This window comes from Sinocyclocheilus rhinocerous, unplaced genomic scaffold, assembly GCF_001515625.1.
Source record: "Sinocyclocheilus rhinocerous isolate Xijiao unplaced genomic scaffold, SAMN03320098_v1.1 scaffold2286, whole genome shotgun sequence".
NCBI classification, from domain to species: Eukaryota; Metazoa; Chordata; class Actinopteri; order Cypriniformes; family Cyprinidae; genus Sinocyclocheilus; species Sinocyclocheilus rhinocerous.
Genome location: NW_015656017.1, coordinates 79,445 through 89,543, shown reverse-complemented (window position 1 = coordinate 89,543; position 10,099 = coordinate 79,445).

The following is a 10,099-nucleotide window of genomic DNA, read 5'->3' as shown; positions in this document are numbered from 1 at the left end:
TTGGTTATTGTCTAGTCATGTGATTCCCTTGTCTGTGTCATGTTCTGATTGGTTGTCTTAGTCATGTGTCTTGTTTCCCATTGGTTTGTTCATGTCATGTGACCCTCCTTGTCTGTTATAAGTAGCCATCATGTTTCCATTGTGCCTGGTCGTGTATTGATGTTGTAACCCGCTGTCGGTGAGTCTAGTCTGTTTATGCCTCGTCAAGCCTGTTCATGTCAAGTCTGTTCATGCCTCGTCAAGTCAAGTCTGTGTATCTTGTTTGGAGTATGTTTGGATTTTGGATTTTCACCTTATTTGAATAAAACTGCACTTGGGTTCTCACTACGCTCGCCTTCAGTGGACTGATTCGTTACACAGAGATAATAGTACTCACGTACAGATGTCAGTAAAAATTTAAACAATCAGCAAGTGTTGTAGAATTTTCCTTGTTCAAAATAAATTGCTAGAGAGGTTTTGAAGCCAGTAGACTTTATTGATCAAACAACAAAGTCGAGTTACGGTTTGCCAAAGGTAACTCCAGAATGTCTGTTTCACACTGATATATATATATATACATGCCTGAAGTCGTTTCACAATACTCCATACATGCTCCATTGTATTTTTGGACAAAATGTCTTTTACCATACATGTGTCCTTGAAGGTGATCAATAGCTTGTCATGCATGTATTTCTAGCTCCTGAACAAGGTCTTCTCCATATATGGGCTTTTCAAGCCTTAAATAGTTCACGGCTCACTGCAATCCTTAACACACGGTTGCTTCACACAGTCAGACTAATAATAGAGACTAATAATAGTAGAATAGTTTCTTCTTACAAATAGGCATAATTCTATGTATTATATTAATTCAAGATTAATGAAAATATTCTACATTCCTCCCCCCTCTGGGGCTTAAATAAGCCCCACTTCCCGGACTTTTCCCAGAGTGTTATTTCATAAGTTAGGTTTGTAGTAGTACCATCGTGACTAAATGAAGTCACACAGATTCATTACCAATGACCCAATTATGCAATCACGCTCCGGAGGATATCAGAACCAAACATCTCCTCTCATAGTTTTTAATTGGATTTGATGCAGAAGGGAGAAAAAAATTCTGATTCCCTAACTTTTTGACAATATTGGGGGTATGATCAATAATTCAATTTTGTCAGCATAATATAGCACACGAACTCAAAATTAAAACAAAGTATGCAGAAGTTGTCTTCAACCCAGATACTTTGCACATCGTAGAGGGTCACTCTTGGGGAGAGGTTAGGTTCGCACATACACCCAGAGTATGGCTCATCTCATCATCTTCGTCCTCATTTGAGGCACTGGAATTCTGATCCAATTTTTGCAAATTCAGTTTGTTTAGCCATTCTTGATAAATATTCACCTAGGTTGTTTTGCTTATCTTGATATTTTATCATTTCCATTTGTTTAACTGTAGCATTAATAACTAATGACCTTAATATAGGCAATTCACAACAAAATAGTAAACCTCCTATTATGGCAACTCTTAAAACATTCCCAGTTTAGTAAACCATGCTTCCCATGCTCCAAGTTTCAAATCGAACCAATCCCATGTTTGACTGTCTTTTCCAGCATTTGCTCTAGGCTCAGTTCTGAAATTTTTTAATTTAATCATAACTTCACTAAATGCTCCTCCAGGTGCAGTATTATTTGGTATGTAAGTACAACACTGATCTCCAAACATAACACAAACTGTCTGCCAAAAGCCAATTAAGAGCTTGTCTATTTTGCCATGTCATTCTACTTGTTTCATGCATTTGGTCTCCTAACAGTGTTAATGAATCATCAGTATAATTAATAAATCTTTATTGATTATAATAAATATAGTTAATCCATTCTGTATTTTTGTTTTGTGAAATCCAAATAAATATTGATTCAAAACCTGATTTAACTTAATCTCTTGCCTTAAACTCGTTTGGAATTCCTCTAGGTTGTCCAATTGAATCTATATATACATTAGGGTCTGGTTTATAAGCTCTTCTAGTTCTGTTGTTTTCATTATTTGCATTTTGTTCTGTTCCCCATTGTACCATGATAATTTCTTGAAGTAATCGTACTCTTACGCATATTTCTTTCCATCCAATTGGTAAAGGCGGCAATAGTTGTTCATTTCCACAAATCCAGAAGAAATCTGCTGGATCTATTAATGATTGGTCTTCATAAGTTTCTATAGAAGGTAAAACTATAGTTTGTTTTTCACATTTTTCTGGAGCTATTTTATATCCTTCCCTTATTTCGTGCGCTAAAAGATCCGGAACTCTTCTAGGAGTGCCTGAATGCCAAACATTTGTTTTATCTACATACCAGATAATGGCACATTTTCCTTTAAATTCGCCTAAATCATGTGTTCCTTTGAATTTATGAAAACATTCATATTTTTGTTTGTAATCTATGCTATACCATTTTGGAATTTCTACCATTTTTGTTGCTACTTTCATATTTTGGTTCTCATCAGAATACAAACCACAACTTCCCCAGTATGGTCTACTAAAATAGTTTGTTAATTTAGAATTTCCCATAAATCCCAGACATTCAGCTGAGCAATATGGCCTTACGAAATCTTCTAAATGACAAACATTTCTATTAAATTTAGCACATTTTAAATAATCATGAGGATTTGGTACTGCTATCACTTTGTTTAAAGGAGATTTGGAACACAGCAAGCAATTTTCTTTTTCTGTCTCTTGCAGTAAAGGTTGACCATTTATACTACCCAATATTTTGTGCTGTTTCCCATAATTCATCGTCTTTACTAATTTCTTCATCATTTTGGATATCATAGTCAATGTTTTTACAATATTTGGATGTCCTTTGTTCTGTTGAGTTGGTATCATTATCAGTTTTGTTCAAAGGCTGAAAAGTTAATTGAAGGGAAGTCGGGCTGTTTTCCGTTGGTTGAGCTTGGACTTGCATTATTAGATGCACTAGGCATATGATGGCCATTGTCCATGCTATTATGTTCATTTTTCTCATTTGTGGGAGTCTCTTTACTTGGTTTAGCTCCTTGTTGATCCTTTTCGGAGTTCTTAGTACTGTGCTCTCTTTCATTTTCCTCTTCTTCTGTATTTTCTGTTAAAAAATTTTTCCTCTGTTTTCTTGTCTTTTACTTTGGGTACTCTGGTGCAATGGTTTAAATGATACCAGGTATTACTTCCTTCAACTTGGACTGCTGTTGGAGTAGCCGTCACCACTTTATAGGGTCCCTCTCTCCTGGGTTCGTTCCACTTTCTCCTGAACACTCTTAGATACACTAAGCCACCTGGAACAATTGGACAAGCTGCCTCTGCTTCCTCCTTAGGCTGCTGCTTTCTTGTTTCCTGTAAATAGATAGCTTTGTGTATCACAGTTAGTTTCTTCATATAGGCTCTAAGTTCCATTTGCAATTGTTCTAGTGGAGTCCTTTATAGGGGCCCCTACAGAATGACGCAGGCATGGGTCGACCCGTAAGCATTTCATGGGGTGTTAAGTGCGTATTTCTGTTAATTTGCATACGATAACTCATTAATGCAAGAGGCAATGCATCAATCCAATTAAGTTTAGTACTTGCACATATTTTGTTAATTTTAGCTTTAAGGGTACCATTTAATCTCTCAACCATACCCTGGTAGACGCATCCTAATCTTTGTTTTATTCTTAATTGTTGCAGTACTTGTTTCACAGTTTTCTGAATAAATGAGGATCCATTATCTGAACTTATTTTAGATGGTATTCCAAATCTAGGAAATACTTCTCTTGTCAGGAATTTAATCACTGTTGCTGCCCCTTCATCTGCCGATGGTACTGCTTCAACCCATCTACTAAATCTGTCTATTACCACAAGCATATACCTTTTACCTTGCACCCGTTTTATCATGTCCACATAATCAGTCACCAAGTGTTTAAATGGTCCTTGTGGTACTGGTATATGACCTATTTGTGTTGTTATACCTTTTCTAACATTATGTTTGGCGCAAATTTCACAGGAGGACAGAAATTCATCCACTACTGGTTTTAAATATGGGGACCAATATCCTTGTTGTTTAATTCTCCTTATTACCTCCCCCCTCACACAGTGATCAAATCCATGTGCATCTGGAATTAGAATGTTTAGAAGAGTGGTTGGTGCAACAATCTGTCCTTCCTGAGAAAGCGAAACATTTAGAGTGTCTTTTATAGCCCCTCTTTGTTGCCACATAGACTGTTCATATGAAGTTGCTTGTTCTTGTATCCGAATAATATCATCTAATTGAGGCTGTGGTTCTATTAAAACAATTGGAGCTAATATTGCTGTTTCGCATCCTGAGGCTTTTTTAGCTTCCAAATCTGCTACATTATTTCCTTTGTTTACATAGTCATTTCCTTTTTTTATGAGCTTGACATTTTATAACTGTTAATCGCTTAGGTAGCATCATCGCAGAGATTAACTGAATTATTTGGTCGGCATGTTGGATTGGAGATCCATCTGTTTTTTAAAATCCTCTCTGTTTCCAAACTGCTCCAAATAGATGACAAACACCATGAGCATAGGCTGAATCAGTAAAAATATTTACTGTCTGTCTATTTGCTAATTCACAGGCAACTGTAAGAGCTTTTAGCTCAGCTAGCTGAGCTGAACAGGGTTGTACACAGTGTTGAGATATTACAGGTACAATTTTGTCTCCATCTTTTCTTACAACTGCATAGCCTGAATGAGTTCCTGAATGATCTTTATAACTGGAACCATCTACAAAATATGTCACTTCTGCCTCAGAAATTGGTGTGGATTCAAGATCAGGTCGTAGTCTAGTAAAGGCTAGTGCACTGGCTACACAATCATGTGGTTTCCCTTCAAAAGCTAACGGGATCAATTCAGCAGGATTTATAGTATTACAGCGTTTAATTGTAACATCTGGATAAGTGAGTAATGAGGAATACGCCAAAATACGAGCTGGAGTCAGAACAAACTTTCCTTGTTCTATTAATTCCACAGTTTTGTGGTGTGTATAAATCGTTACAGGGTATCCCATTGTTATTGTCGATGCTGATAACAGGGTGGGTAACCTTGTGCTACATTATCCAACTTTGTGCTGTAGTATGCTATAGGTTGTTTTTTCCTTCCACTACAGCTTTCTTGCATTAATACAGCTGATGCATACCCATTAACTCTGTTTGCCACATACAAATAAAACTATTTACGGTAGTCGGGATGTGCGATGATTGGTGCCCTTTGTAATTCCTCCTTTATTGATTCAAATGCTATCAATGCATCTGTAGTCCATTTTAGTGCATTGCTTAAATTTTCTAATCCTGCTTGTTTCATAATTTCTCTTAATGGTGCTGTTTTTACTGTATAGTCCTCTATCCAGTCTGCATTAAAGCCTATCATTCCTAAGAATGTCATTATTTGCCCTACTGTTTGTGGCAATGGTATTTTACTTATGCCTTCCAAATGTGATGGAGCTATAGCTTTCGTACCATATGCAATTAGCCTTCCTAAATATTCAACTTGTGGCTGACAATAATGCAGTTTAGTCTTAGATACTTTATGGCCACATTGGGCCAATTTAGTAAGTACTTTAATAGAATCTTTGTGACACTGTTCTAATGTTGCCAAGCAGATTATTAAATCATCTACATATTGTAACAAAGTACTATCGATCATAAGATCTTCTAAATCTGCTCTTAGTCTTATTTAGCATCAGAAGGAACATTTGTCAGCAGAGTGTGTGGATTTGGAACTTCTGCTGTCCAATCTTCCACTATTTCATTTATTGCTTGTAGTTAATGAACGAGACACCATCTAGATTTATCAGCTTTTATAACAGGAGCAATTGGAGTGTTACAATAACTAGTTGTTTCTATCAATACTCCTGTTTTTACTAAACCGTCAGTAGTGTTTCTTATTCCTGCTTCAGCATCAGGTCGTATAGGATATTGCCATTTTCTTGGCAGGCATACACCAGGTTTAAAGGGGTCATATGATGCGATTTCAATTTTTCCTTTCTCTTCGGAGTGTTACAAGCTCTTGGTGCATAAAGAAGATCTGTAAAGTTGCAAAGACTAAAGTCTCAAATCCAAAGAGATATTCTTTATAAAAGTTACAATCAGAGCACACCTCGCTTTTTCAGACCGATGAGCTTTGTAAAAATCGACGCGTTTCAAAAAGGCGGGGCATAGAGGAGAAACAATAATGTACAGTATGTGGAAAAGAATGTGTTTTTTTTACTTTAAACCGCATAAACACATTTCATTACACCAAATACACATAATAATGTTATTTTTAGCAGCATCATATGACCCCTTTAAGTCGTACTATTATAAGATTTGCAGATTTGACTAATCCGACATCTGTGTCATGTTGAGACCATAACTCGGGTGGAACTTGACTTTCCATGTCTTTAAACAATTCACTATTAAAAACTTCTATTTTAGGAATTGTCATTTGCACTTGAATTTTATGATTTACAAGTACTTCCTGTGGGACACCTGTTAATGTGGTATTACATAAGATTTTAATGTATTTTTTGTCTGTAGAGTGAAAAATTAATGGATTTACTGTTGCTTCCCACTGGCACTGTCTAGCTTCTTTCATCATTGGTCCTAAATCTTTTGTTTTCCAATCTTTTCCTATATATAAGGATACATGTGGAACAGAATTTGGTACATTGAACCAATTTTGTATAAAATCATTTTCAGTTATGTTCATTGCCGCTCCCCGGTTTCCCACTATAATATAATCTGAAGTCATTTCTATTTTTTGCCCTTTTGTCTTTTCTTGACAGTTTTTTTCTTTTTCTGTCTGGTGCCTCAGGGATTTGTGCTTCAATAAATTTTCCCCATTCATCAACAATTTGTCTTATCTTCTATTTGTCCTATCCAATATACATTAGCTGTTGGTTCTGAAATCATCATCATTTGAGTTTCTAGTCCTTGCAAATCTACATATACTCCATCTGGAGAACACCAAATTTGCAGGCCTAATTTGCATAATGCATCCCTTCCTAATAAGTTAACAGAAGTTTGATTTGATACCAGGATAGGTATTGTCACACTTTTATCTTTGGTTTGTAGACACACTGGAGCAGTCATTGGAATTAGCTGCATTTGTCCCGAGAATCCTATTGTCTTTACACATTTTCCAGACATGGGTAGATGTGAAGCATAATTTGAATTAACACATGAATGAACTGCTCCTGTATTGACCAACATGGATGTGGATTTACCCTCTATTTTAACTTGCAACATAGGTTCTTGATTAGCATTAGTTGTTAACATTGGAAATTGACTCTCCCCAATAGGATTCTCTGGGCCTCCCTAATACCCTTGTTTTGAACCTCCCCAATGATTTGCCGTACCCTGTGGTGGGTCTCGTGGTGGACCTTGAAAGGGCTGGCGCCAGCTCCCCCATCCTCCCCTAAGAGGGCACTTTTTTCTGTTATGACCCAGCTGACCACAATTCCAGCATCCTTCATGAAACCCTTCAAGTTGTTCTTTATCTCTCTGGTTTATTTGAACCATTTTCTTTTGCCTCATCCCTGGTTGTTGAGCATAAATGTGGATAATAGGTGTTGGGGTCTGATATGTATTTGGATATATCTGGATCTGGATCTGTCCGCTGCTTTTGATACGGTGAACCACCAGATTCTCCTGTCAACCCTATTGGAAAATGGCATCTCAGGAACCACACGCCAGTGGTTTGAGTCTTACCTCTCAGATAGGTGTCCAAGGGGAGGTGTCCAAGTCGCAACATCTAGCTACTGGGGTGCTTCAGGGCTCAGTTCTTGGACCACTTCTCTTCTCTGTCTACATGGCATTACTAGGTTCTGTCATTCAGAAACATGGCTTTTCATATCACTGCTATGCTGATGACACTCAACTCTACCTCTCATTCCATCCTGATGATCCGACGATAGCTGCTCGCATCTCAGCATGTCTAACAGACATTTCTTGGATGACGGACCATCACCTTCAACTCAACCTGGCTAAGACCGAAATGGAAGCGTCAGTGCAAGTTCTACTAGGAAGACTTAATGCCACGCCACATATTACAATTAGATCTAGCCAATTGTCACTCAACACAAGGAATATATAAGCCCTCTACTCACCCTTCATTGTGTTTGCAGATACTGCCGCTGTCGTTTCCCTCCATCCTCCCCACCACCACCAGGTTGGCCCCGTCCATGCGGGGGTAGGCTCCGCCCTGCCTTCGTCTTCGGCAGGAATAGCTAGAATCTATGACTTCAGATTTAAGCTACGGATGGGGCCTACGCCAAATAATTCAGTTTTTTTTGTATCAGTTTTGTAAATAAATACTTTTGAGTTTTATCTTCACCTCCCGAGTCTTTCTGGTAGAATTGCTTGTGGTTTCAACAAACCCATCACTTTATCAAAATTTCACCAATCAGTGGTTTCAACAAACCGATCACTTTATCAAAATTTCACCATCCAGTTAGGCTTATCAGCCATAACTCCTTCAAAAACAGCTAGAAACCTTGGAGTTGCGATTGATGATAAACTGAATTTCTCAGACCACATTGCTAAAACTGCCCGGTCCTGCAGATTTGCTTTATACAACATTAGGAAGATCAGGCCCTTTCTTTCAGAACATGCAACACAACTCCTTGTTCAAGCTTTTGTTCTATCCAGGCTGGACTATTGCAATGTTCTCTTGGCAGGTCTTCCAGCCACTTTTATCAGACCTCTACAATTAATACAAAATTTACAAAAAATTAATCTTTAATGAGAAGTGTAATCAATGTTTTATAACCCTTTTTAGTAGATAAGGTTATTAACGTGTATGCAAGATGTCTAATATTTGAGCTTGAATGAAAGCTTATTTTATGTGCAAGACTGTGGTATGAATGAAAAGTGGGTATTATGTACAATACTAGCATTAAGAAACTTTATAGAAGTATTAACAAAATCTGGCAAATCGGCTCGCTTAAAACCAAATGTCACAAACAGATCTGTGCTCTTTCGCCCGTGTTCGACTGCGCTCCAACTTGCGCTCACACGCTGCACCATCAAGCGATTGGGTCATCCAGAACTCCCAAACACTCCATTGAAGCTTCGTGCCGAAATCTTCAAAGTCTAAAGCCACGCAAAGAAACTCTCAGAAGAACTTCAAGCACCTCACCATCCGTAGCCAAGGCAACCGACGTCCGAAGCTCTTCCATTACAAGGCAAACCTCCATTCACCACGAGGGTTCTTCCAAAAGACATCATCCAAACGACAGATCGGCAACCAATCAGAGGCTCCGGGGTTCCCTGGGACGAGCCAACGAGGAAAACCCCTCTCAGCTCTCAACTCAAACGCAAGTAAAACAAGGTCTCCTTACTAGCTGGAAAACTGGTGCTGAATTGATCTTAACCCTTTAAGCACCAGGGTTTTTTGGAAAAATGCTGGATTTTGACATCAAGATTTCAAAAGCTTGTGGCTTGAAAGGCCTTAAAGATAGAGATCTAATGTAAATTAGAAAAATGTTGGGCATGACCGAAAGTTTATGCGGGGTGTAAATATACTCATCTAATTTGCATATTATGACGTCATCAGGGGGCGGCCCTCTTGAATGTCATAATATTCAGGAAATAATAGATATTGAATTGATGTTTGAACTTATTTGCATGTTTTTTTTTGTTTTTTTAAAAAATCTTTTTAATGAGGCGAGTTTCTCTCACAAATCTCACAGCTTACCCGCACGCTATGAACTGAACTGCTTCCGCATCAATGACACGATAGCTCACTTGCTCTGCTCTTTCCTCAAACACTTTGAATAGGAAGGTGACGTAATTTTGGTCTAGAATCGAAGTACTACATGTCTGCCATCTGGTGGTAGGGAATACAAATGAGATATTACACCATATTAGGAACTACAGTATATTTGATTAAGTATGACGTCTTATCGCAATTTTGTGACTTTGGTGCTAAGAGGGTTAAGCAACTAAAGATAAGCCAAATCTCTGCTTTTGTGATTTTCTTGGTGCGATCTAAGAACAAATAACTTACTAGACTTTTGGGACTTCCTCAGAATTCCGTTAAAGGGGTCATATGATGCAATTTAAATTTTTCCTTTCTCTTTGGAGTGTTACAAGCTCTTGGTGCATAAAGAAGATCTGTAAAGTTGCAAAG